We start from the raw sequence: 27,945 nt of genomic DNA on the forward strand, positions 1-27,945 counted from the left end.
CCCACCCCTTGGACTCACCCGCCCCGCCCCCGCCCTCTGCGGAGCCCCACCCCCTGGACTCACCCGCCCCGCCCCCGTCCTCCACGGAGCCCCACCCCCTGGACCCACCCGCCCCGCCCTCCCCACTCCGTGCTCCGCTCCCTCCTGATGGTTCCCCAACACCGAGCTCTTCTTCTTTAGTCCCCGACGAGCGTCCCCACCCCCTTTGTAATTTCTGCTCACTCTGCTAAACCGTAGCCGGGGTCCGGCAGCACAAAGAAGAGACGAGATTAAATCACCGGAATGGACGATGTTTAGACCCGGTACGGACGCCGCCTCCACGCCGCGGTGCTGCCAAAGGTCCACGCGGTCACCGTAAGTCTGTCTCACTATAAAAGCGCAATTTTTCCGGGATCGAAACGCTCGGGGCACCTCTTGGGGACCTGTCGGTGCGACCTCGGTCTAAAGGGCGACGGTCCGGGTGCACCTTGAGCTTGAAGCACCAAAGCGGCCGTGCGAGCGTGAACTTGAGAAAGTCTGTCGGAAAGAGAGGGGCGGGGGCGGCGAAACACCGTGTCGATGTAAAAGGCTTTGTGGGTGCGCGAAGGGATCCCTCGGAACATGACGAAACCACATTCGTCACTCGTTCTGAGAACTCGCACCTGGTGTCGGCGACGATGGAGAGCGCGCGGGTTTGCTTTGTCGCCCTTTGTCGTGCGGAGCGTAACGGGTCCGTAGTGGGGGCCGTGCGCTCATTCGGTGTCGAGACAAAGGATCAGGTCCAAATTGCGGGGAGTGCCAAATGACCCCATGGTGGAGGGCAGAGTGCCTCCAATGTGCGCACTCACCGAACGTACGTTTTACAATTCCCTCTGATATTAATGATTACGTCATACTCGGTATTCCCTTTTGGGCTTTTGTGGGCTGGGGAAAAGAAAAAGGAATATATACAATTATTATATACATATATATATATATATATATATATATATATATATATATATATATATATATATATATATATATATATATATGTATATATATATGTGTGTGTGTGTGTACACATTTAACTAGAGCAAATTCCCTTCCCTCCAATTCCATTAAATTTTCCTCCGAGCTCTCCCCACCATTTCCTTGTCGCCCCTCCCCTGCCCCCTCCACCGTCCCCTGCTACCAGCCAGACAGCCGTCTGGCGAAGCCAGACGCCTCTTCTCGCTGCTTGTACAGCCCACCTCGGCTGATTCGGTCGATTTGCTTTCACCTCCTGTCTCTCCCCCCCCCCCCCCCCCCCCGCCCCTTGCCCCCCTTCTCCATCGCCCATCCCACTAACGCCAATCTGCATGCGCACACTCCTAGCAACGATTCCATTCAAAGGCTGCTATAGCTGCTGCACGATGCCCGTCTCGATATCCTTCCCACTATTCCATCATGGAGACGTGCTTATCAGCCGTCATTACTGTCATGCCGCTATCTTAATGCATGGATAAGCTGCATGGATGACCGCACCCACTCTCCTTCCCTATGCAGTCCCACCCTCCGTGCAATCTGCAGCACACAATGGCACCGTTCTTCATACCAAGGTAGTTGGGGTAACGAAGAGGGGGGGAGGGGGGGGTGGGTGGGTGCGAGGACACATTCGGGTAGGAGATGGTTTTATGCTGCCTGAATGTCCTTTTTTTTCTTTTTTTTCCTTTGCTTATTTCCCCTAAACCCCCCAATTACCCAAACCCCCATCCCCTCCCCACTCCTCTCTAGCTGTCTCCCTCCTTGAACGATAAAAACCATGTTCTGTCTGATTGGAAAAGGCATGCCCCTGTTACTCGATTATGGTAAAAGGGGATGGCGGAGAAACAAAAAGGGAGGCTCAAAGATTTCAATGTCTCTCTGTTCTCCAACATGGAGACACTACTTTGTTTTCACTCGAAAAATGATTAATTATCTCAAAAGGAGTAATAATGGACAATCCCAGAAGATAAGGGAAGAGAGGGTGAAAGTGCATTCACAGAAATGTAGAGCAACGGGCAAAATGTGATTTTGAATTTGACTTCCTGCAAGAACAAAGGAGGAACATCTCACACAAAGGCCTCTTTGAATGCGGGTGCAGCCTCGGCGGGGGTGGTCTCAAATGGGGTCCTCAAATGTGGCAGAATGTCTTTCGAGTTTGGGCGTTGTCTGCGATCGGGCTGTGCGGCCCATTGCAAGTCGCAATTGGAATGAAAAAAATCTCTTGATGCTCCAGGTTCAATGTCGACCTGCAGGCCTGCGATGTGACGGTACTAGTCCCCTGCAGTCTGGAACACAAGCCCCCCCCCCAATGAGTCACCGAACCACAACACTGCGGACTGCGGTCCACCCAGGGTCTGAGTCACTGCGGCGAAGCGTTAGAGGCCACACGTGGGATTTGATCTTTGAACGGTGTTTCTTCTCTTTCCTTCCTTCTTTCTTTTCTCAAACTGATAAAACTTTTATCCCCTTGAGGCACCCGTTAGTACAATTTATTTAAAAAGTGTAAAATAAACACATAAAGTGTTTCAATATAAAAGCATATCTGCTCGAATAAAAATGAAGATTGCTTCATAATGGACAATTCCAGAATATCGTGCTTTTGGCAGAGAAACAAAGTGATTCAGTTGGAGTTTCAAATCTGTCTTGTGCACATTAAGATGAGAGTGTGCACAACAATGATCCGCGAAAAATAAACCGGAGGCCATCGAGGGAAAAGCTTAAGCTGGGGAACCATCACGTGACATTGTAGTAGTTGCAAGGAGTAGTGGAAGGATGAAGAAGTGGGTTGACAGTTTTTTGTGATATCAATTGATTCAAATGACTCGATTTTGAACGAGATCAGTTGGGGCTTAGGCCCCTCATTGGTGATTACAAATCTCTGAGACAGCTGGTGTCCAGACATGGCACACATATGTCGACAGTGAAAGGAAGTCATTTATCGTCCGGTTGGAGTGTTTTGTTGAAGAAAGGATGTGAAGCTCTCCATACAAAGGACAATCAATTCTCTTTCAGGCAGAGCTACACGAGCTTTTCTGGTTTTTGGACAGTTTTGGAAGTCTAAGAATTTTGTTTAAGATGTTTTTCGCCAATATGATTGGATCGAAGGAGAGGGATCAGGAATGGTTTGCACAGCGACTAGAGGAAAGGCTGGGTGAATACCATGAGGGTGGAGTCTTTAAGGGAATGAATGGCAAACTTGACCCCAGTGCGAAGAACTCTGTTCATTGCCAAGAGACCAGGTCAGATCAAAGTAAAACAGAATTCCAATCTACGCCGCCTATTACAGTATCATGATGAGGTCTTGTACCACACATTGTACGAGGATGTATACACTATTTATCACCACCGACACGGATTGTTGACACAATTTTAAAGGGATGAATGAAAATTTTCAGATATTTTGCACAAGTGTATTGCGAAACCTCTTCCATAAGCCTTGACGTGTCATTAAAGATGTTTTAAAAAAAAAATAGAGCAACTGCTTTTCGATTGTAATACTGTATGTAGAAATATTTAAAGGAAAGATTTTCTGCCTTGTAAAACTAAAGCAATTTATTGATAAATGTAGGGCAACACAGAGCAGAAACGAGTCAACAAAATGAGTGTGCATGTGCATATGTTTATAAGCATACATATATTTACATATATATTTACATATATTTACATATATATATATATATATATATATATATATATATATATATATATATATATGTCCTGGCCACTCCATATATATATATATATATATATATATATATATATATACAGGGTGGGTGGAAAGTCGCTCCCTATTTTAAAGTACTTATAATATATTATATAATATATATATTAACCCTATCTAATTATAATTCTATCTATCATAATTTATAAGTACTTTAAAATAGGGAGCGACTTTCCACCCACCATATATATATATATATATATATATATATATATATATATATATATATATATATATATATATATATATATATATATATATATATATATATATATATATATATACAGGGTGGGTGGAAAGTCGCTCCCTATTTTAAAGTACTTATAATATATTATATAATATATATATTAACCCTATCTAATTATAATTCTATCTATCATAATTTATAAGTACTTTAAAATAGGGAGCGACTTTCCACCCACCCTGTATATATATGTATATTGTATATATGTGTATGTGGTTCTATGTGTATGTATATATGACAGTATATATACATACACATATATACATACACATATATACATACATACATACACCATATATACATACACATATATATATATATATACTGTATATATATATATATATATATATATATATATATATATATATATATATATATATATATATATTCCAGAAGTATCTCTATTTTGCACATTAGCCAAAAAAAAATTCAACAAAAACAAAAGTTAAATTACAACTGGGATTACAGAAAGTAAAATTACAGTTCAGTACTTCGTGTAACCCCCACGAGCATTCAGGAGAGCACGTACACGTTGAGGCATGCTGTTCACGAGATTTGCCAAGGTTTGGACAGGAATCGCTTGCCATGCAGTGACAATAGCCTGCTGCAATTCACGCACAGAGGTCGGCTGCTGGTCCAAGTGGTTGATTTGACGCGTTAATTCTGCCCACAAGTTCTCTGTCGGATTCATATCCGGGGACATGGCAGGCCACTCCATATGCTCTACACCACGGTCAGCAAGAAAGTGTTGGATCATGCGAGCACGATGAGGCCGTGCATTGTCATCTTGGAAGACAAAGTTTCCTCGAAAGGCTGCACGAGCAAATGGAAGCAATTTTTCTTCCAGAATGGCCCTGTACTTGAACTGGTTCAGGCTTCCATTCAGAACAACCAGGTCAGTTTTGCCCCCTGCATGAAAAGCAGCCCAAACGGTCACCCCACCACCTCCAGCTTGGACTCTTGGCACTATACAATCTTTGTTGAAGGCTTCATGCACTTGTCTGCACACTTGGACACGGCCATCTTGACGATAGACCAGAAATCTAGACTCGTCACTGAAGATCACGTCATTCCAGTGTCCTGGCTGCCATTGACGGTGCTCTCTGGCCCACTGCAATCAGCGCTGGCGGTGTTGTCTGGTCAGGCGTGGCTTTCTCAGGGGACGCCTGGCACGATAGCCTGCTTGAACCAGTCGTTGGTTGACGAGCCTTCTGGATACAGGCACATTTGTCAGTTGCTGCCACTCAGCCCTAAGCCGATTAGCTGACTTGGTACGGCCATTGCGGACTAACCGGTGCAGCTGGCGATCATCCCTCCTTGTGGTTCTGCGGGGACGTCCTATCCTCGGTATTGGAGTAGAGACACCCCTCTGAGCATTTCGTTTCGGGATCTTTGACACGTGACCTTGAGTGATGCCATACTGCCGAGCAAAAGCACGCTGTTTAATGCCGTAATTTCGTAAAGCCACCACTCCATGACAAACAGCATTGTCGAGTTGACAGACCATCTCCAGAGGAAGCGGCAATAACTTTTGGAGACGTGCAGCAGTTGTTTTCCACGAATACAGAACGCAACAACCCTTGTATACCCGACTGTGAAGCCAATCATCAAATGTACCTGTCCTTACATTTTGCCATGCCACCTGTGATATAATCCTGTTGTTGACTTCTTGCTGCGACAGACAATCAGTGACATGGTTCTTTGAGCAAATAAATCACCAAAGCATAAAAGAAACTCACCAGATTGATATACTGAGTTAAGAAAGTAAACCCAAGTCAAGAAGAAAAAAAATCCATATTAAATGCTAAGTCTGCATATATATATATCCTGGTGTGTACCCCGGTTTAGAATAGGTACACCGTTTTCCTGCACATCGTAAGAGGCGACTAAGGGTTGGCATCAGGAAGGTCATCCGGTCATAAAAACATTGCCTCAAAAAGAGAACCATGATTGTCATGGCACCCGCAAGGCTAACCCCCGCTCTAGCGGGGAAAATGGCCTTAAAACGATCATTCATTTCATATACAGTGAAACCTTGACTTACGAGTTTAATTCGTTCTGTGACCGAGCTCGTAACTCAATTTGCTCGTTTCTCAAATTAAATTTCCCCATTAAAATGCATTGAAATGCTATTAATCCGTTCCAGCCCCCAAAAACCACACCAATTTTTTTTTTAATATACAGTATATATAAAAATATCTCGCGCTTTATATTTCACCTGTATGCAGCATACAAGTTGGCAGGATGGCCTGGACTGGAGGTACGCACACTTGACTCTAAACTGTCCAGCCTGGGTTTGAATCCCGACCCAGCTATAACCTGTCATGTCGGTGTTTCACAGGCAGGGTGATTCATCAATGTGTGTACCGCTAAACTGGGCGCCCCGTTTGCGTCCCATTAGTTGTTGCATGTTAAGGATCTCACCGTGTTTTCCACAAAGAGAAGGCGAGCTATCGCCGGCACTCTGAACAAGTTGTGGCCTGGCATGCTCTTCTCCTCTGCCGTTATATACGTCCTCCTCGGCATCTTTTTCCAGAAGAGCCCTGTCTCGTCACAGTTGAAGATTTGCTGGGGGATGTATCCTTCGGCTTGTATCAGTTCGGCAAAAGTTATAATAAAATCTTCAGCTGCCTTCACATCCGAGCTTGCTGCCTCACCATGCCTGACGACGGAGTGAATGCCGGTCCTCTTCTTAAAATTATCAAACCATCCCCGACTGGCTTTGTATGACTCTTCCGATGCCTCGTCCGTTGATGTTCCCGCCGTCTGCTGCACCAAATCCCGGTAAATGTCTCGTGCCTTCTCACACATGATGCTCTCGGTCACGGTATCTCCTGCGAGCTGCTTCTCCGTCAACCACACAAACAACAACTTCTCCATCTCTTCATGGACAGAGGTCCGGAGCTTTGAAATAATCGTAACGCCCTTGGCTGGCGTTATAGCCTTTATCGACTCCTTCTGCTTCAAAATCGTACATATCGTAGAAGTACTACGATCGTACTGCCTCACCAAGTCGACAACACGCACACCTCGCTCATGTTTTTCGACGATTACGTGTTTTATATCCAAGCACATCATCCTCTTCTTCTTCTCAGTACTGCCCTTGGCACTCAATTTCTTAGGACCCATGGTTAAAACTAAGAAATTTTCCAAAATAACCAAAATGCGAAAACAAAGCAACAGCGAGAAACGGCAGAGATGCTTGCACGGCAAGATAACCACGTGACCGGAACCCACGTGGTGGCGGGTGGCGTAAGCTCGTAACTCAGATCTCGGCTCGCATCTCAAAGCAAAAAACCGCCCGAGCGACGGCTCGTATCTCGGAAAACTCGTAAGTTGGTGCACTCGTAAGTCAAGGTTTCACTGTATCTATATATATATATATATATATATATATATATATATATATATATATATATATATATATATATATATATATATATATATATATATATATATATATACAGTCATGTGAAAAAGTAAGTACACCCCATGTAAAGTTTTGACTTTTTCAACATATTTCAACATACAGCTATTTGATCTTCATTTCAACAATATTGATATTTAAAGGTGATATAATATAACAAATATCATGAAACATTTACATTTTGTAGTCCATTGTATAATTTAAATAAACATAAATGCAAATTTCGCATGTGGAAAAAGTAAGTACACCCTTGGCTCTAATAGGTGGTATTGCCCCCTTTGGCAGAAACAACCTCAAATAGGCGTTTCTTATAACTGTCTACCATTCTATGACATCGACTGGGAGAAATTTTTGCCCACTCTTCCATGCAAAATTCTTTCAGCTGTGCGATGTTTGAGGGGTTTCTTGCATGCACAGCTCGTTTCAAATCCCCCCACAACATCTCAATGGGATTTAGATCCGGGCTTTGACTTGGGCATTCCAGAACCCTCCATTTCTTTCTTTTCAGCCATTCCTTGGTGGATTTACTGGTATGTTTAGGGTCATTGTCATGTTGCAAGGTCTACTTTCAGTTGAGCTTCAACTTTCCGACATATGGCCTCACACTATCCTCAAGCACCCTCTGGTACAATGAAGAATTCATCGTGGATTCTATGATGGTGAGCTGCCCAGGCACTGATGCAGCAAAGCTGCCCCAAACCATACTATTTCCGCCACCATGCTTTACAGTTGGTATCAGGTTCTTGTGGTCAAATGCTGTCTTTAGTTTTCGTAAAACATGTCTTCTGGTACTGTGGCCAAATAGCTCTACCTTTGACTCATCTGTCCAGAGCACATTGTTGCAGAAGTGCTGGTCTTTGCCTCGGTGTTCATTGGCAAACTTTAGTCTTGCCCTGATGTTCTTTCTGGACAGCAACGATTTCCTCCTGGCACACCTCCCATGTAGATCAAATGTGTGCAGCCTCTTTCTAATGGTAGACTCGTGCACTTTGATATCAACTGTGGCAAGAGCTACCTGTAGGTTCCATGATGACATTCTGGGGTTCTTAGAGACTTCTTTCAGTATCTTGCGGTCTGCTTTCGGGCTGAACTTGCTTGGTCGGCCTGGCCTGAACAAGTTGGCAGTTGTTTAGAATCTTCTCCACTCATCGATGATCTTCCGGACAGTCAAATGATTGATTTCAAATTGTTTGGAGATCTTTTTAAATCCCTTCCCAGACTCGTAGGCATCTATAACCTTCTTTCTGAAGGCCTCAGATAGCTCTTTTGATCAAGGCATGGTGACGCCGCACACTTCAACAACAAAGAGCAAACCAAACTAAATGTCTGAGGTTTAAATAAGACAGGTTCCTCCAAGATCCTCTCTAACAATGTTCTAATCATTTGCATCTGAGCTGATGCACCTGATTCTAATTTTAGGTATTTGAAGTAGTGATAAATGTAGGGGTGTACTTACTTTTTCCACATGCGAAATTTGCATTTATGTTTATCTAAATTATACAATGGACTACAAAATGTAAATGTTTCATGATATGTGTTATATTATATCACCTTTATCTATCAATATTGTTGAAATGAAGATCAAATAGCTGTATGTTGAAATATGTTGAAAAAGTCAAAACTTTACATGGGGTGTACTTACTTTTTCACGTGAATGTATGTTCACTGTGTATCTGCACATATATACTTACATACATACACATACACATATAATACATACACATATATACTTACATACATACACATACACATATATACATACACATATATATATATATACATATATATACATATATGTACATACATACACATATATACATACACATATATACATACACATATACACATATACATAGATTTATATATATTGGATGCAATTTTTTTTTCCTCAAACAGAAAACCTTCCACATTGGATGAAAATTAATTCCACTGCCATACATAGATTGACATGTCACCCCCTCCGCCACCACCACTACCACCGCCACCATCATCATCATAAGCAATGAAATACAAAAATAAACCATTGCAAATATTTCGAATCTTTTGTCTGGAGCTAAAAACAATGCTATGTGATGCCACAACTACTAGTATTCAAATATGTATTGAACCTGGATATTTATAACAATTATAGTTGTTGTTTTTTTTTAAACATGTGTAATTTAACAACCTACAGTCTGGAGATCTGATATGTGAACAAACCTGATATATGTTCCTTGTTCACCCAGCCCACTTGGTTGCTTTTCCCTGTATGTATTGTCCTTACTTATGCTGCCGGTGTGTTTTCTCCCTCCCCCATTTCTCTGTCTTTCCTTGTGTACCACATCCCTCCACTCACATCCTAACAACTCATTCAGCTCTTCCATGAGCCTCAATCTCTATTAAAATTTAAAAAAATGATAGTACAGTGAGGTGTATGCTACCAAAAAGGATATTTTTCAGATGTACCTATACTGATATGTTCACGGCATGTATGTGGCACGAGAGTGTTCAGGGAGTTCTATGGATGACACAGTAGTTCAAGAAACGCTAAACTTTATAATACATAAATGATTAGGAAGAATAATACATCTGTACATGTTGTTCATAGTTTTATGTTGATGAATATAAAAATATAAGCTTTGGCGTTTCTTGGACTATTTGAATGCCTCTCATTTACACCATATTTGCATTCACTGCGACGAAGGACGGAAATCAATTGGATAATATTTCTGCTGATGGAAATTAAATGGCAATACCACTGAATGAGCGGCACTGTATTCCAACAAACCACGTGGTTCCCAGACTCCAAACCCACCTCATCCCATTGGAATTCAAGCTGCCAAGTTTGCGGCTGCAAGGTTAGTGCTCTTCAGCATCTCTGTTTTCCCAACACCCCCTCCACCCCAATCCCCCTTCCTTCTCTACTCATGCCCTGTTACACGAGGCTCAAAATAACACTAAAAGTGACTTTACAACAGTATTTTATATATCGACTGTGATTTACGCAGCAGTTAATCTATCCCATTTGTTTGTCGAACAACCAACTTCGATGTATCATCCCAAACAATCCAGAATTGAAACTTTATGTAGCTGGAGGTGAAGATTTAATGCCATGCACATGTTGATAAGATAGCATGTTCAGATTTCACAACAAGTTGCTCAATTGTTTAACTTCGATTTTAAAAAAGAAAAGAAAAACAAATAAGGCTCAAGTTCAAAAACAAACTTCTTTAAGTTGCAGTCACATTGGTGAAATGAACACTGTGGTAAGCGCAATCCTAAAAGAATAATCATTTGATGTTAAAAAGTAATAATGATGTTCAGGGAAAGAAGATTTTACAAATCGAAAAGTTAGAAGTGACTGCTGCAAGCAAGTTAAATACTTTGTTTTGCTTTGGCTTTTTTTTTTGTTGCTTTATTTCCCATAAGGAATTCAGGAATGATCGAAACAGATCAGCTTTTTGTGTAGGGAGTTGACAGATGGTGCGAGTTCAAAATGTTTGCCAGGCCCAGTTATTAGAGCTTAGCCGAGCATTGCTTTGTTTAGGCCCGAGTACCTTTCAGCCCATACCTAACTTCAGTTTCTTCACCTTTTTCTTTTTTTTGCTTGGACGCAAACAGCTCACCACCACCCATGACTCACCCGGTTGACCTTCAGGACATACAGTAGGCAGCGCAGCTGATACCCGCCCGCTTCTGCCATATCGAGCCCAGGCCTTTCTTCACATTTACACTTCTTCACCAAGTTAGAGCAGTTAAACTCCTTTGAAGCTAAATAATTACATTGTTTTAGGCAAGTGTGTAATCAATTGCGAAGTAATCATGAATTATAAGTGCTACATCTGTTGTTCAACAAAGTATTATTTGGAATGATTTTATTGCTTTTGCAATTAGCTGAGAGCACAGTGAAGTAGGAAGTTTACGAATGCCGGCAGAACTTTTGTCAGGGCCTATATTTCGATTCTATTTGTTCTACGGTGTCGAAACAGATTGAGCAAGTATATTTTATATTTATTCGTTCACTTGAACATGCACACAAATTTCATAACATTGGTGCTCCATGTGGGTGCTTGTGGTTGGGAAGAACAAGCAGCATGCTTTGTTGGCTTTGTTGTACCCACAAAGAGGAGGCAAATCCCCACCCACCCTCATTTTGCTCCTGTAAGGTCTACTGACTCTCAACTCCTTACGTTGTGCTTTTTTGCATGATAAGATGTAATCTGCACCTGCTTTAAAAGATCTAGATGCAGCACCTTTTTTCACTTCACCAGCAGCTTGAAGACAAGAGAGATGTTTCTGCTCAGTAGATCTGTGGAATGAAGATGATGCGGTATTTTGTGCAAGATGGCAGCTCCCTAAACCTGTTTTAACTTTTGCCGAGCAAAGTTTTGACCTATGGTGAGTGACTTGGTATAAAACAAACTGCTATATTAGCTACATTTCATGATGATACGAGGGTTGTTCAAAGAGATATATGAACAAGATACTCACAATAGTCCAAGATGTGGAAATGTTTAGTTTTGTTTTTTTTCAAAATATTTTTATTCGCACTACCGGTAATTATATTTTATATATCGAAAATTTAAAGATGTGTGTCAAAGACTATTATGAGTATCTCGTTTGTAGTACCTTTTGAACACCTCACCTCTTCTAGAGGACACCATGAGGTGTCAGTTTTTTTTAATTAAATAGTGATTCGATCTACTTTCAATTATTTTTCCAGAACTACCATTCAAATATTTGACGCAGAATGTTTCAAACAAAAGTGCAAAATTTTAAGTCAATAGACACTTGTTCATATTACCACTTTATAACTTGCACACAATTACCTGCTTTGTAATGTGAAAATTTATAATGGTCCATTTTTCTATTTTGTTCATTTTGTTTGAATAAATTTGTCTTTCGTATTATTTTTATGGTAATGTCCGAAAGTTGTTCAACAACGCTTTTTTGCTTTTTAATCCACTGGACTGCTTTAGTCTTCCATAACTACTCATTTGTAGTAAATTGCATCTGTAATAATTAACGCTGTCGATTAACTTTTTAAATAAAAGTATTTGGGCTTCATTGTGAAAAGAGCCTGTTTTTTTAACAATGCAAAATGTAATAATAATGAAAGAAAAAATAACGCAGTGATAACTAGTCAAATAAACAGGAACAGTCAAAAACTTCATGCAGATTTAAAATCACTGTTTATAATGAAAAACAATTCAAAAAGTTTTAAAATCTGTTTAAATACAATTTCACTTATTTTTCATAAATGACTTTTTGGGGAGTTGTTTCATTGACCATTTGTTTTTTTGACAATATTTTATTTTTGAATTCATACAATGACATTTTCTTGTTATGTATAGTTTGCAAATATATTATATTGTAAATAATGTTTACAGAATAAATATATAATGAATGGTACATAGATAATATTACAATTGATGATAATAACAGCATATTTTTATTCGCACTACCGGTAATTATATTTTATATATTGAAAATTTAAAGATGTGTGTCTAAGACTATTATGAGTATCTCGTTTGTAGTACCACAACAACACAAGAAGTCTGTGTTGTTGTGGTGTACCTCATTATGTCATTAAATGTTCATACAAGCTTGGAAACTGTAAAAAATATATAGAATCTATGTCTACAACAAACTCTGATACCATGTTATTATGTATGGGTAACATTATTGGGGTTTTTTGGAAAGCAATACTTTACAAAGGATATTTTCTGATAAAAACAAACACTTTTTCCGTTTTTATTGGACTTAAAAAATAAATTTCATTTTAATGTATCATAATTTATCATAATTTCATAATCATAATTTTGGAGATAAAAAGGTTTTTTTGTGAATAACTCTTTACTAAAGAAAGAACTCATCTAGAAATGAGTAAATAAAGTTGATGCACAAGAATACACTTCAGCAGATACAAAAATACCATTTTGGAACATTATGGCTTTGTCATATTTAAATCCGTTTATCGATTTTGTCATTGTAACATCTTGGATAATCATTCATCGAAGCCATTGGTAGGAAACTTAATCCAACCAGAGGACTGCAATAATTTATTCCAATAATTCCAAGGGCTGCAAGATATCCTTTAATGCAATTACAAGCCATTTATGATACATTTTAATTTTAAAAGATCGATATATTACATGATATAAATATTAAGAATGTAATGGAGGATTGAAAACATCAGAAGAAAATAAAAAGCAGAAGAAAAAAAGTGACCATATTTACACCACCTTATTTGAGATGTTAAATTAGTTATTTGTGGCTGTTGTTTGTGTCCTTTATCACATCTCTAAAAACAGAAAGTTTCCTGTTTGGAATGATTTTCAAATTTGCTTGACTGCCAGCCAGACAGACTAAAATAATTACCTTACTAGTCTTTGTGCATGCTCGCTCGGGATGAGATTCCATACATTTTGCAAATTTCAGTCAAAGTACTGCTAAATGCAGGTTATTGTTCCGATTCATGTTCTGCAGTACTCAAAACATAAAATTCAATTGAAATTGCAAGTAGTTCCTCGATCATAAACTAACGTCTGTTGACAGACAGACAGACAAAGTGAACCAATTGCTCAACCCAACTTTTCGCTTTGCAAATGGGGTAATAATAATAATAATAATAATAATAATAATAGTAATAAAAAAATTTCTTTTTTTTAATATACTGAATCGAGGCTCGTGAAAGAGCTAACATTTATTTCACAAACAAATCAACCAGACAAACAAAATATATAAAAAGAGGGAGCGGAAGACAAGATGGGGAGAGAAGGGGAAGCACACAAACATAACATTTGAGAGCAGGGAGATGTGTGGGAGGGAGAGGGCTTGGGGGGAGGAGGCGTGAAAAGGGGGGGGGGGGGAGGGGTGGGAGAAGTATAAAACACAAGGACACCAAGGACTTCCAGGACAGAAGTTGGTATTTCAAAAAAGTGCATTTGGGGTGAAATTAGTGGGGGTAGAAAAGATCAAGGTTTTGGATGGGGGAAGATAAGAGATGGTGGTGAACAGCTGTTTTAAATACCTGGAGGGTGGAGTGGGATTGAAGAGAGTGAGGGAGTTTGTTCCAGAGGTGGGAGAAAAGAGGAATGAAGGAGTGAAGGTGAGCAGAGAGTCTTGATTTTGGCAGTTTAACCATAAGAGGGTAATAATAATAATAATAATAATAATAATAATAGTAATAATAATAATACAAGTTCCCTTGCATGGAACATCAATGTGCAGGAGGAGAACATTGGACCCATCAAATCCTGCACAGCTATGGTTGTTTACCGGTGCTCTATCCTTTTTAACTGCTGAGCGGCAAGCAAGGAAGCGGCACATACCATAAAAAAAGTTTTTTTTATGACTTGGCCAGGGTCATGATCAAAGCACTCCTAGGCTCAGAGCAAACGCTCTGACCATTACACCACCAAGCCTTTCCAGCATGCCGAGTTGTCCACTACTAATCCAAAGTAATTATACATGACAATCATTTCCACATCATGGTCACCGAGTTCAAAGAGGTTATCCATTGGATTGGCAATGTAAGCATCAACTCTTTTATTACCTTCACCACCGATGGTGGACTGAGGTTATGCATTCACCCGTGTTTTTCTGTTTCTTTGTTTTTGTTTGTGAGCAGGATATCTGAAAAAATTATGGACTGCTTCAGACGAAAGTCGATGGACAGGTTTGGTGTGTGAAATGGTCGAATTGATTAGATTTTGGTAAAGATTCGGATCCGGAAACGGGAATTTTTAAGTGATTCTTCACCATTGAGAGATAGGGCCAAAAAATCGCATGATATCTGAAAAAGTTATGGACAGATTTGGGTGGAACTTGGTGAATGAGTTGGTTATGTGACAGGAATAAGCCAATTAGATTTTGGTTCAGGTCCAGATGCAGATCCAGCCTAACAGTGCACTACAAAACGCAAACTGTTCAGTCTGGTGGAAGTATACCCTCTAACGAGTGCCGTTGTAGTATTTGTATGTGTTATGATCTGATAGCATAATGGTTAGAGCATCTGTTCTGAGTCTGGGAAGTCGGTGGTTTGAACCCTGGCCAAGTCATACCAAAGACCTTTTAAGATGGTATGTGCTACTTCCTTCCTTGATATTCAACATGTAGAAAGGATAGAGCACGGACAAACGATCATAGGTTGGTATAACCATAACACAGGCTTCGATGGGCCTAGTGGCCTCCTGTGTTGAGGTTCCTTGTAAGGAAACTCAAATCATATGCAAGTATCTTCAAATACAAGTGTACTGGTCATCTCAATTACATCAAGGTAATTCTGTTTTCAGTCTGAGAAATTTATTGATTTCAGATTTTGCATTATTTTCATCTTATAAAGTTTTAAAGCTAAACAATAAGGTTGGTCTTTGCAACTGTGGTAATCCTTATGTATCTTAGTATCTATATGTATGATGTTCTACGTGTTTTGACCTTCCAAATACAAGCCACATCTCAGTCATTCTACAGAAATGTTTCTTAATTTAATTTACCTCCATCCTGTGTCTGTACTATTTAACCCAAGAGATTGTGCATCATCCTCTTCCAATAATGTGATAAACAAATCTTCCCTTCGTTTAAACTGCTTTCGTAGGGTTTTTATTCTATTGTACGCAACATCTTGGCTCCTGGTAGAGTGAGGTGACAAAGTGAACAGGACAGGAAAGAAGGAAGGAAAACATAGCAACCTGCAAATAGATGGTGAGAGGTGGGGTTAATAAGGATCAAAACAATCGTGGGTATAAGGATAGAGGATGACTTGAGGTGGTGGTGTACTGTCAACTTGGAGCCTCTGGAGAGAAGAGTGTGATTGAATACACTGAAGAAGGAAGTTTCACAAGTGGGAGAAAAGAAGAACAGCAATTAAAGGAGTGGAGGTAGGCAGTGAGTTTGAATTCCAATAGTTTCACAAGGAGGTGGTAGTTTAATCACCAGTTTAAATGTTTTCATACAGTGTGCTAAGATCTTTCCTAAGCAGCTGGCATGAAACATTCAACGCTGTCGGTGAGTTTTCTGAAGACAAACCATCGACCGTTGAGTGCGCCATGCTTGCTGCTATTTTCAGCTACCCACGGATGGAGCTCACGTGACGGTGGTGAGCCTGGAACATTTCAGTGCTCCGCACGGGATCGCTAGAAACCAACTGGCACGTTTGCAGGTGTTTACACCAACCCAGGTGTGGTTTTATTTCTCTGTCCGTTAGACTGTGTCACTGTGGGAATGAGTCACGCAACACTCAGAGTTCATTTGTTCATCACAGGTGGCTGTGCCATTTGATTGCAATGCTCCAACATCTCCAAAACAAGATCATGCTAAACATTCATTGCTGTCAGTGGGTGTGAGTATGTTCTACCCAGGGAGCACTGAATGCACACTGTGGTCTAACTCACAGCGAGAGCTCACTTCTGGGACTGGCTATCTAGCCAGGATTGTGTGAGTGCGTAAATGCTTACAGCTCTCCCTCTCTCTCATCAACAGACTTTCCCATAATATCTCGTAGATTTTTATTTTTAAATCTCACTTGCATGGTTACAGAAACTTCACTTTCTAATTGAGTCCAACCACTTGAAGTTTGCTAAGTCAAACATTCAAAAGGTTCTCCAACTAGACATGTATCATAGTCTAAGGCATGAAAAGGGTTTTAATTTATATATACAGTGGTACCTCGGCTTACGAGTTTAATCCGTTCCGTGACGGAGCTCGTAAGCCAAATCGCTCGTAAGTCAAAGCAAATTTTCCCATTCAAATGCATTGAAATGCTATTAATCCGTTCCAGCCTCAAAAAAAAAACACCAATTTTTTTTGTTAGGTGCTTTTAAATAACAAAAATGTACTTTATAAATAACAAATAATGTATAAACAAGCACGACCTCGTATATACTGTACATAATACAAGAGAATGTAAAGAAATAAACTGGTTTTATTAAGCAGAGGAGAAGAGCATGCCAGGTGAGGTGTGCGTGTTGTCGACTTGGCGAGGCAGTACGATCGTACTCCTTCTACGATATGTACGATTTTGAAGCAGAAGGAGTCCATAAAGGCTATAACGCCAGCCAAGGGCGTTACGATTATTTCAAAGCTCCGGACCTCTATCCATGAAGATATGGAGAAGTTGTTGTTTGTGTGGTTGAAGGAGAAGCAGCTCGCAGGAGATACCGTGACCGAGAGCATCATGTGTTTGAAAAGATTGAAACTCGGATATCGAGCACGGACCACGAGGTGTTTTTTCTTTTTTCTTAATCTCGGTTTCAGTGAACTTTTGCTCTGTGCTCACGTGTACTGTACCTGTACCTGTAATGGTACGTCAGAGGATGGCACCTGTTGTCATCATATTAAGTGCAAGATGTTCTGCATCGTAAGTTGGTACACCGTGGTCTTTCGGCGGTGTTTAAGCCGGCCGTCTTGGCTTCTGTCACCATTGGCATTGAGTCTTTCGATGTAGGTAGGTCGTTGTGTGCCGGTGCCTTGGCCGAATTCCTTCATTGCTGCATTGTTAGCTCACCTGGTTTTTTATACCACATCTTTGGTTATCGGACCAGCGAATGACGTCATCTCCAAAGTATGGCTTATTCTCACTTGTCTTGGACGATCTTCTACTTCTAGCCTTCCACCGTGCATTTGGTGTCCACTGTACTTACTGTACAGTGCCTGGTAAAATTGATGTAATGGGTTTTTGACCGTCAACGCCATGAACCGTCATGAACCGTCAACCGCCATGAACCGCCATGAACCGTCAACGCCATGAACCGCTAACACTCAAAAGCCCATTTATCGCGCCTTATAAAGCAAAACGCAAACCGAAAGCCATGCCTCTCAAGCGAGGCGTGCTTCCGTGGTCACGTGATCCACAGGTGTAGCTCATTATACCCGCACGCGCGACACGCTTTGGCGGTCACGTGACCAGCCACTCTGGAGGCGGGGATCCCCGCCGATGACGTCACCGGCTGGAGCAAGGAGATTCCTCGCTCATGTATTTCGACGATTGCGTGTTTTATATCCAAGCAGAGATGCTTTCACGGCAAGATAACCGCGTGACCGGAACCGGAAGCCACAACCGGAAAATTCAAAAAAATAAATTTTTTGAGCTCGTACATCGGATCTCGGCTCGTATCCCAAAGCAACAAACCGCCCGAGCGACGGCTCGTATCCCGAAAAACTCGTACGTTGGGGCACTCGTAAGCCGAGGTACCACTGTATATATATATATATATATATATATATATATATCATCAATCATCATGTATGGTTTAGTTATTGTAAAAACATCTCTTTTCTTAGTAATGACATATGCCTATATATTGAAAGCATCATGAGTATATCGTTCGTCAAATATTTTTCCAAGGCCTTCCCTTGTGTCACATTTTTGTATTTTCTACCTCAATATTTCCATGAATATTTTGTGATTTTTGAGTAAAGAAATAAACGGTTGCAACTGGAAAATATATACATTGTTATGGTGTTATTCATTTGCTCTTGGAGAATGAATGATCGTTTTAAGGCCATTTTCCCCGCTAGAGCGGGGGTTAGCCTTGCGGGCCCCATGACAATCATGGTTCCCTGTTTGAGGCAATGTTTTTATGGCCGGATGCCCTTCCTGGCGCCAACCCTTGGTCGCCTCTTACGATGCATAGGGATACGGTGTACCTATTCTAAGCCGGGGTACACACCGGGATCATTCATCCCAGCAAGCTGGTACTCAATTTGCCGACCTCGGAAGGATGACAGGCTGAGTCCACCCCCCTGGTGTTAATTCAGTGATCGACCGGGATTCGAACCCAGGATCCTAGGATCCCAAGCCTGCACCCTAACCACTAAGCCAACACCAGGCTTAGATTAAAAAAAAAAAATTAAAAAAAAAAAAAAAAAAAAAAGGACACCGACTGCCTTGCTGATACAATTAATGTTACAAGGAAATAAATAGTGTACCTTACTAATTAAATTGAGATTGAGAATGCCAATGACAAACTCCAAAATACATTCTATTTTTCTGCTCAAAGGTGAGAAACCACTTTTTTTAAAATCACCAACCTCAGCAAACTTCCTGGAAAAGTATATTTATCTCTGATTAAGACAAATATACCTTGGAGATACTCCTCTTCCTTTTTTTTAAAAATTACAACTTCAACTTTCCCTGTGATAACAGTAATGCCTTAATTTTCCCCCATAATTTCAAGTACATATGATATTATATGGTTCTGTAATGTAAACAGAACTTGTTCATTCATTCCTTCCTTCAGATGATCTTCGATGCAGAAGAGGATCGTATACAACGTTGATCATTCTCCAAAGAATCATCAACCAGAAACAAACAAAAAATACACGAAACAAATTTTACAGGTAGTGTTTTTGTTCATGTTGTCGATATCGGTGAAGGGTCGCACCCTTGTCATTCGGAATGACCTTTCTGTATCAAAGGAAGTGAATAGGAGTCATCTACATGGTGGGTGGACGAGTATCACACGTAGAACAGACCAGGTGGGGCAGGTAGATTACCCCCTCCCTGAACAAGCTGGATTTTGTTTTTCTTTACTGACCATCCAATCATGGCAAGATTTGTCCTGAAACTAACTCGACTAACTGAAGCTTAAAATCCAATAAACCCTTAATGCTGCTGCTTTTAGTTGGATTTGAAGCCACACTCAGGAATGCTAATCCAGTATTCTTATATCACTAACATTGAACCCTCTTCCAAGTGTTCCTTAAATAGCATTCATACAAAAGATTTTATGATCTCATTCTTTTTCTGCCCCCTTGGTTGATTGCAGAATGCAACACCCATTGCAGAATGCTGTATTTTTTGCTACACACATTTTGCTACACACATGGAAAAAGGTTAAGTACGGGCTCAGTTTTCCTGGATCATAACAATAACCGAGAATGTTTTTCAGAAAACGTACCATTTATCAAACAACTATATATTGGTAAAGTATGCATGTTCGACAAATGGTTTGAGACAAATTCAGGGATTTTGTTGATTTTTTTTTTTTATCACAAAAACACGATGACTTTAGTATGTGGTTGCTGGCAACATATCCTGTAATGTAGGACCAGTGAATGATGATATCCAATGATGTCACAATGAAATTAATTTTGCAAAAGGTCAGTAATGTGTGTGAGCACCATTAGAATGAATGAGTGCTGCAACCGTCCTTCTCATCCCGTGAACAAGCTGCCAGAGAACATGCAAAGGGAGTTGTTGCCATTCCTGGTGCAAAGCAACCTCGGACTGTGCCAGAGAAGAATGAACAACAATATGATCGAAACTGTCCCAATGGGATGTACAAGGGAACGAAGGGAAGAGGTTTGGTTGGTCCTAGGATGTCTGAGGAGTTCGGTGTGAATATCGGTTTGAGGCAGGGAAGCGCTCTCAGCCCACTCGTGTTTATAATGGTGATGGAGTTAATAAGCAGGAAGGTAAACTTGAGGGGTATTCTCGGGAAGATGTATGTGGCTGTTGTGGTGGAGAGTAGGTGGGAGATGCAGGAAGTACTGGGGGAGTGGAAGAAGGCATTTGAGAAACATGGGCTGAAGATGGGCATGGAGAAGACCAAGGAGATGTGGGTCGGGCAGCAGAGAAAAGAAAGGAATATCAGTTTAGAGGGGAAGGAGATCAGGCAAGGAAATAGGTTTGAGTATCTGGGGGGAACAGTGACCAAGGATGGTATGTCGGAGGTGCGGAGGAGGATTCAGGTGGGTGTGAATGCATGGAGGAGGGTGGAAGAATTGATGGCAGACAGAAAGATATCAAGAAGATTGAAAGGGAAGGTTCTGATGTCGTGCGTAACGCCGGCCTACCTTTACGGTCTGAAGACGGTGGCACTGACAGAGAGACAACAGAGGCTGCAGGTTTGTGAGAACAACTGGGTCAGGACTCAGGAGGATTGCAGGAGGGAAGAGGGTGGATAGAAGGAGGATGGATGAATTGAGAGATGAGATTGGTGTGTAGATGAGCTTTATGGGGGAGATTGGTGAAATGCCGGCTGAGATTGTCTGGATACTGTGCATATGGGGGAAGGGCCGGAGAATGGCAAAGGGAGTGGATACGTTGAGGGAGCAAGGTAGGAGGAAAAGAGGTAGACCACGGTTTAGGTGGGAGGATTGTGTGAGGAGCGATATCAATAAGGTGGGGGTGGTTGGAGGGTTGAGAGAGTTGGCCGAGGACAGAGGGAAGTGGAGGAGTATCGTGGTGAAAAAAAGCTTGGTGCCGTTGGACCTCAAGTGATGAGCCTCATCACCCCTTATAAAGGGAAGAGGAGGAGATGAAGAAGGTACTTTTCACCTGTCAGGTTACCCTAGACAGTAACAAGGTCAGGTTTATACTGTAATCATAACAGGCGCCCCATAACGGAACGGCCACCCAATGGGATGGACCCTACAATGTTCCTGGGTTGTATAGGCTGTGTTAGGTTGCCGCGAAACCCACATTCAACCGTCAGTTGCGTGCAGGAGAAATCGACTCTCAACAAATCAATGAATCTTCCTCCGAGGATGCGATATTTGAGTGTTGACATACCTGGCGCCATGCCAAGCCGGCTGGTTTTTGTTATGGAGTGAGAAGAGGGTATTTTATTGGCTTGGTAACCTGCAGCACCAAGCCCATTCTGGACAGTTTTCCTGGGTAACCTCCGAGGGAGATTCCATCAGGTCGCAACACTAATCTTGTGTTAAAACGAATACATCTGACAAGTCTGCTTGTCATTATTTTATTTCCTGATTGATTATCGGCTTACAAATCTGCTGATAACAGTCTGATGTAAGCCAAGTTGATATTCAATTTCACTGTAAGGCATCCCAGGGATTGCTCATCCAAATAATTTACCATCTTTGGGCTTCACCTAGTCTTAAACAGGCCATAGTAAAAAAAAGTCTACCAAAAAAACGCAATGAAATAGTAGTAAAAAAGTTACATTCTCCAAACCTTGAGCAGGTGAAAGTGTTTTTCAAGGAGATACGCAATGAAATGACTGATACGCAATGCAACCTTGTTGTACATGCTGGGTATGCAAAATAGCCTTGGCCTAGTGATGAATGCAACATACAACCTGTGCATGGAAGGTTCTCTCATTTCTATTTCAAATAAAATTATTTATTTAATGGCCACAAATATTCCCACATTCTTGTGGGAGGTCTTCGAGCCAAGTCTTTCAGGTACCGGCTGGGCAGGCCTGACGTTCAACTAAGTAGTTAGGGCAGAGATTTCGATATTTGTTCAGCTCGCATGCACTTCTTGAAAATCACCGTGAGATCTTTAAACTCCCACCAACTACTGCCAGCAAATGGGATGCCCGTTTAACGTCGATCCGCGCACGGGACAATTTATAGCTGGATCGGGCTTCACATTTGTAACTAGAAGGACACTCAGTAGAGAGCATACCCCCGCCCGGTTGGCCAACCACTCAATGGTGAAGAATCAATTAAAAAATTCAACTAGCTGGATCCAGATCCGAATCTTCACGAAAATTGAATCGATTCTTTATTGTCACACACACACAACATGTCCACCAAGTTTCGTCCAAATCCATCCATAACTTTTTGAGATATCCCGCAATGTATCGTTTTTGGCCCGATCTCCCAATGGTGAAGAATCACTTTAAAAATTAAATAATTCCCATATCCCAATCCATATTCAAATCCTCACCAAAATCGAATTGATTCTTCCTTGTCAAACACACAACCTGTCCACCAAGTTTCGTTCAAATCCATCCATAACTTTTGGAGATATCTGCTATGTATCGTTTTCGGCCCGATCTCCCAATGGTGAAGAATCACTTTAAAAATTAAATAATTCTCATATCCGAATCCATATTCAAATCCTCACCAAAATAGAATCGATTCTTCCTTGTCAAACGCACAACCGGTCCACCAAGTTTCGTCCAAATCCATCCATAACTTTTTGAGATATCCCGCAATGTATCGTTTTTGGCCCGATCTCCCAATGGTGAAGAATCACTTTAAAAATTAAATTATTCTCATATCCGAATCCATATTCAAATCCTCACCAAAATTTAATCGATTCTTCCTCGTCACACACACAACCGGTCCACCAAGATTCGTCCAAATCCATCCATAACTTTTTGAGATATCCCGCTTTGTATCGTTGTTGGCCCGATCTCCCAATGGTGAAGAATCACTTTAAAAATTAAATAATTCTCATATCCGAATCCATATTCAAATCCTCACCAAAATCGAATCGATTCTTCCTTGTCAAGCACACAACCTGTCCACCAAGTTTCGTCCAAATCCATCCATAAGTTTTTGAGATATCCCGCAATGTATCGTTTTTGGCCCGATCTCCCAATGGTGAAGAATCACTTTAAAAATTAAATAATTCTCATATCCGAATCCATATTCAAATCCTCACCAAAATCGAATTGATTCTTCCTTGTCAAACGCACAACCGGTCCACCAAGTTTCGTCCAAATCCATCCATAACTTTTTGAGATATCCCGCTATGTATCGTTGTTGGCCCTATCTCCCAATGGTGAAGAATCACTTTAAAAATTAAATAATTCTCATATCCGAATCCATATTCAAATCCTCACCAAAATAGAATCGATTCTTCCTTGTCAAACGCACAACCGGTCCACCAAGTTTCGTCCAAATCCATCCATAACTTTTTGAGATATCCCGCTATGTATCGTTGTTGGCCCTATCTCCCAATGGTGAAGAATCACTTTAAAAATTAAATAATTCTCATATCCGAATCCATATTCAAATCCTCACCAAAATCGAATCGATTCTTCCTTGTCAAGCACACAACCTGTCCACCAAGTTTCGTCCACATCCATCCATAACTTTTTGAGATATCCCGCAATGTATCGTTGTTGGCCCTATCTCCCAATGGTGAAGAATCACTTTAAAAATTAAATAATTCTCATATCCGAATCCATATTCAAATCCTCACCAAAATCGAATCGATTCTTCCTTGTCAAACGCACAACCGGTCCACCAAGTTTCGTCCACATCCATCCATAACTTTTTAAGATATCCCGCTATGTATCGTTGTTGGCCCTATCTCCCAATGGTGAAGAATCACTTTAAAAATTAAATAATTCTCATATCCGAATCCATATTCACATCCTCACCAAAATCGAACTGATTCTCCCTTGTCAAACGCACAACCTCTCCACCAAGTTTCGTCCAAATCCATCCATAACTTTTTGAGATATCCCGCTATGTATCGTTGTTGGCCCTATCTCCCAATGGTGAAGAATCACTTTAAAAATTAAATAATTCTCATATCGGAATCCATATTCAAATCCTCACCAAAATCGAATCGATTCTTCCTTGTCAAGCACACAACCTGTCCACCAAGTTTCGTCCAAATCCATCCATAACTTTTTGAGATATCCCGCAATGTATCGTTTTTGGCCCGATCTCCCAATGGTGAAGAATCCCTTCAAAAATTAAATAATTCTCATATCCGAATCCATATTCAGATCTTCACAAAAATTGAATCGATTCTTCCTTGTCAAACACACAACCTGTCCAACAAGTTTCGTCCAAATCCATCCATAACTTTTTGAGATATCCTGCTATGTATAGTTGTTGGCCCAATCTCCCAATGGTGAAGAATCACTTTTAAAATTCTACCAGTGGATCCGAATTCGGATCTTCACCATAATCGAATCATATCGTCCATGTCACATACGCTACATCTCTCCTAAATTTCGTCTGAATCCGTCCACAACTTTTTGAGATATCCTGTTCACAAACAAACGAAGAAACAAATGAAAAATCACTCATAGAGCGACACTTGGCAAAACAGAACAAAGTAGAATGGCACTCAGTAGCGCATCCTGGGTAGGGTAACTCAGTGGAGATTGAGGGATTTATGTATACTAGTCATGCATGCAGGTAATGTTCATGAGCCTCAAGAAAGGTTTTTAATTTTTACCATGTTAAAATGTTGGAAGTTGAGCAAGGTGAAGCCTTTTCAGTCTTGAAATATTTATACAAAATAACATTTGAAGATTTTTTATTGCAAGTTGAATGTAAGATGGTGGCTTTTTAATTGCAAGTGCAGTAGATAACAAAACCAAAGTGTTTTTGACTTATTGAGCAAGTCGGGGTATAAGAATTCTCAGAAGACATTATTTATTTAGATGCAATCTCCAACATGAGCCTTTGATCAATAAAAGAGGAAAGACAGTCATATTGGATCTTCTGATACACAAACAAGATGGCCATGTATCATCGGTGGCTTCACTTTCCAACGTAAGAACGACTGGCAATACAATTATCCAGGTATTTGATTTCTCCTTGTGGTTGCTCACCGAGAAAAACCTGATGATTTAAAAGTGTCTTTAATTCATTTAAAAGATTGAAAGGGTCTTTCTGTCTTCTACCGACTCCTCTCCGGCTTTGCTCCCCCAGCTCTGTCTGTGCTCTGTCCCCCTACATATTCCTTCAGGACGCACAAGATCTGCCAGCAACCCTCTTCTGGTGAAACTACCAAAATCAAGACTCTGCTCACCTTCACTCCTTCATTCCTCTTTTCTCCCACCTCTGGAACAAACTCCCTCACTCTCTTCAATCCCTCTCCTCCCTCCAGGTCTTTAAATCAGCTGTTCACCACCATCTCTTGTCTTCCCCCATCCAAAACCTTGATCTTTTCTACCCCCGTTAGTTCACCCCAAATCCGCCTCTTTCAATCCCCAACTTCTTTCCTGAAATTCCTTGTAGTGAAATTCCTAGTAGTGTTCATTTGCTTTATACCGTGTACCCCTCCCTCCTCCCCAACCCTCTCCCTTCCACAGATCTACCGACGTCCTTGTTCTCCACTGTTGTTGTGCTTGTGTGCTTTCCACTCTCTCCCCCTCTTGTCTCCCGCTCCCTTCATTGTACGTTTGATGTGTCTGTGCATGTTTTCATGTTCAATGTGTTAGCTCTTATACGAGCTTCGATGCTGTATCCAAAAAAAATAAAAGTAGATTCACTTTAGAAAGTGAAAGAGTACTTTTGTTTAACTTACTTGGTTTGAAACTCACTGTTCAAAACAGCACACTAATGGTGGAATATGGTTTAACATTGAACACAAAGAGAGATTCATTCATTGATCTGGCCAAGGTACCTGTTTCATGTGGAATCTCAGGCTAGTTATAAACTGTCATCCTGCTATTTTGCAGACAGGGCAAGACATCAATGTGTGTGCCATCCCTCGGATGGACGTTGAACCGGGTGACCCGTTTGCTTGCATTATTTGGTGGACTTTCAAGACCCCATGGTGTCCTTCGCGAAGAGTAGGCGAGCTATCGTCGACACCATAAATAAATTACAAATTCCTGCTCTAACCTACAGGGGGCACTGCATCAGCAGCACAGCGGCACCCGTATAAAATGATGCCAACCGAAAATGATGCTCTGGAAATTCAACCCATCCTGTAGTGCTCGACTTCACCAAAGGTGGTGCTATTCATAACTAGATGGTATTCATAGAATACTTACCCTGTGCAGTCAACTTCTTGTAAGCCAACTCTGTTTTTGAACATTTTTTTCCTTTGATCCAATATGGCTGCCAGACCACGTGAGCGATGACATCATAAATTTATATTCTCTAATATAATTGTTGCATAGATCATGCTCAATACATTTCAAATTGATCAGACGAAGAATTTTCCCTGTCGAATTATGACGTCATAATTATGGCACCAATGACGTCATCGTTAACAACACCTATTCCCCATATGGAGCCATGTTTCAATTTTTTCCATGCAGCGGTTTTGGAGATAGAGGTGCAACATTTTTAGTTTTTTCCAAGATGGCGCCTGTACCACATGACCTATGACAGCATGATTATCATTAAAATATTCTAAAGGAGGAGGCGCTCCTATGGTGAAAATGTAGTGCCCATCAGACCAACAGTTGCTAAGAAAAAAAATTCACAATGATCGGATAAGTATTGTACTTGTCGAATTATGACGTCATAACAAAGGCACCGATCACATCATCATTAACATATCTTATTCCCCAAGGGGTGTACTTGACACAGAGCCATGTTTCCATTTTTTTCCATGGAGTGGTTTCAGAGATTAAGAGGTGCAACCTTTTTAGATTTTTCCCAAGATGGCGTCTGTCACACGTGATCTATGACGTTATAATTATCATTAAAAAATTATACAGGAGGAGCTGCACATATTCTGAAAATTTCGTGTCCATCGGTCTAACAGTTGCAGAGGAATTTTTGTTTTATTCATACTGATCAGATCAAGCGTTGTACTTGTCGAATTATGACGTCATAAATAAGGCACTGATGACATCACCATCAACGTATCTTATTCCCCATGGTGAGTACTTGACAATGAGCCATGCTTCAATTTTTGCCATTGAGCGGTTTGGGAGATAGAGGTGTAACGTTTTTCCAAGATGGCGCCCGTAGCACGTGACCTATGACGTCATAATTATGAATAAAAAAATTTCTACAGGCGCAGGCGCTTCTATGGTAAACTTTCGTGTCAATCGGACCAACGGTTGCTGAGAAAATGAATTTTTTTAATGTACACATGGCACACATACGCAGCAGTTGAATGCTTAACCCCGCTTTTCGCTTCGCGAGCGCAGGGTAATAACGCAACAGCGAGGAGGT

The 27,945-nt window shown here is 40.9% G+C and overlaps 1 long non-coding RNA gene across 5 annotated transcripts; it reads left to right on the forward strand.

Moving 5' to 3' along the window:
• The first annotated feature begins 220 nt into the window (after nucleotides 1–220).
• LOC137432132 (uncharacterized) lies at nucleotides 221–26,319 on the forward strand. 5 transcript variants are annotated; one of them, XR_013624230.1, is made up of 6 exons: nucleotides 221–354; nucleotides 10,061–10,214; nucleotides 11,631–11,754; nucleotides 19,599–19,698; nucleotides 25,467–25,608; nucleotides 25,775–26,319. It is a non-coding gene; the product is annotated as an uncharacterized LOC137432132 (long non-coding RNA). The 5 variants fall into 5 exon arrangements; XR_010985431.2 differs by lacking the exon at nucleotides 25,775–26,319 and adding an exon at nucleotides 10,978–11,022 and having other exon boundaries at nucleotides 11,628–11,754; nucleotides 25,467–25,755; XR_010985432.2 differs by lacking the exon at nucleotides 25,775–26,319 and adding an exon at nucleotides 10,978–11,022 and having other exon boundaries at nucleotides 25,467–25,755.
• Nucleotides 26,320–27,945: the final 1,626 nt, after the last annotated feature.

This window comes from Myxine glutinosa, chromosome 8 (assembly GCF_964187855.1).
Source record: "Myxine glutinosa chromosome 8, kmMyxGlut1.1, whole genome shotgun sequence".
NCBI lineage: Eukaryota > Metazoa > Chordata > Myxini > Myxiniformes > Myxinidae > Myxine > Myxine glutinosa.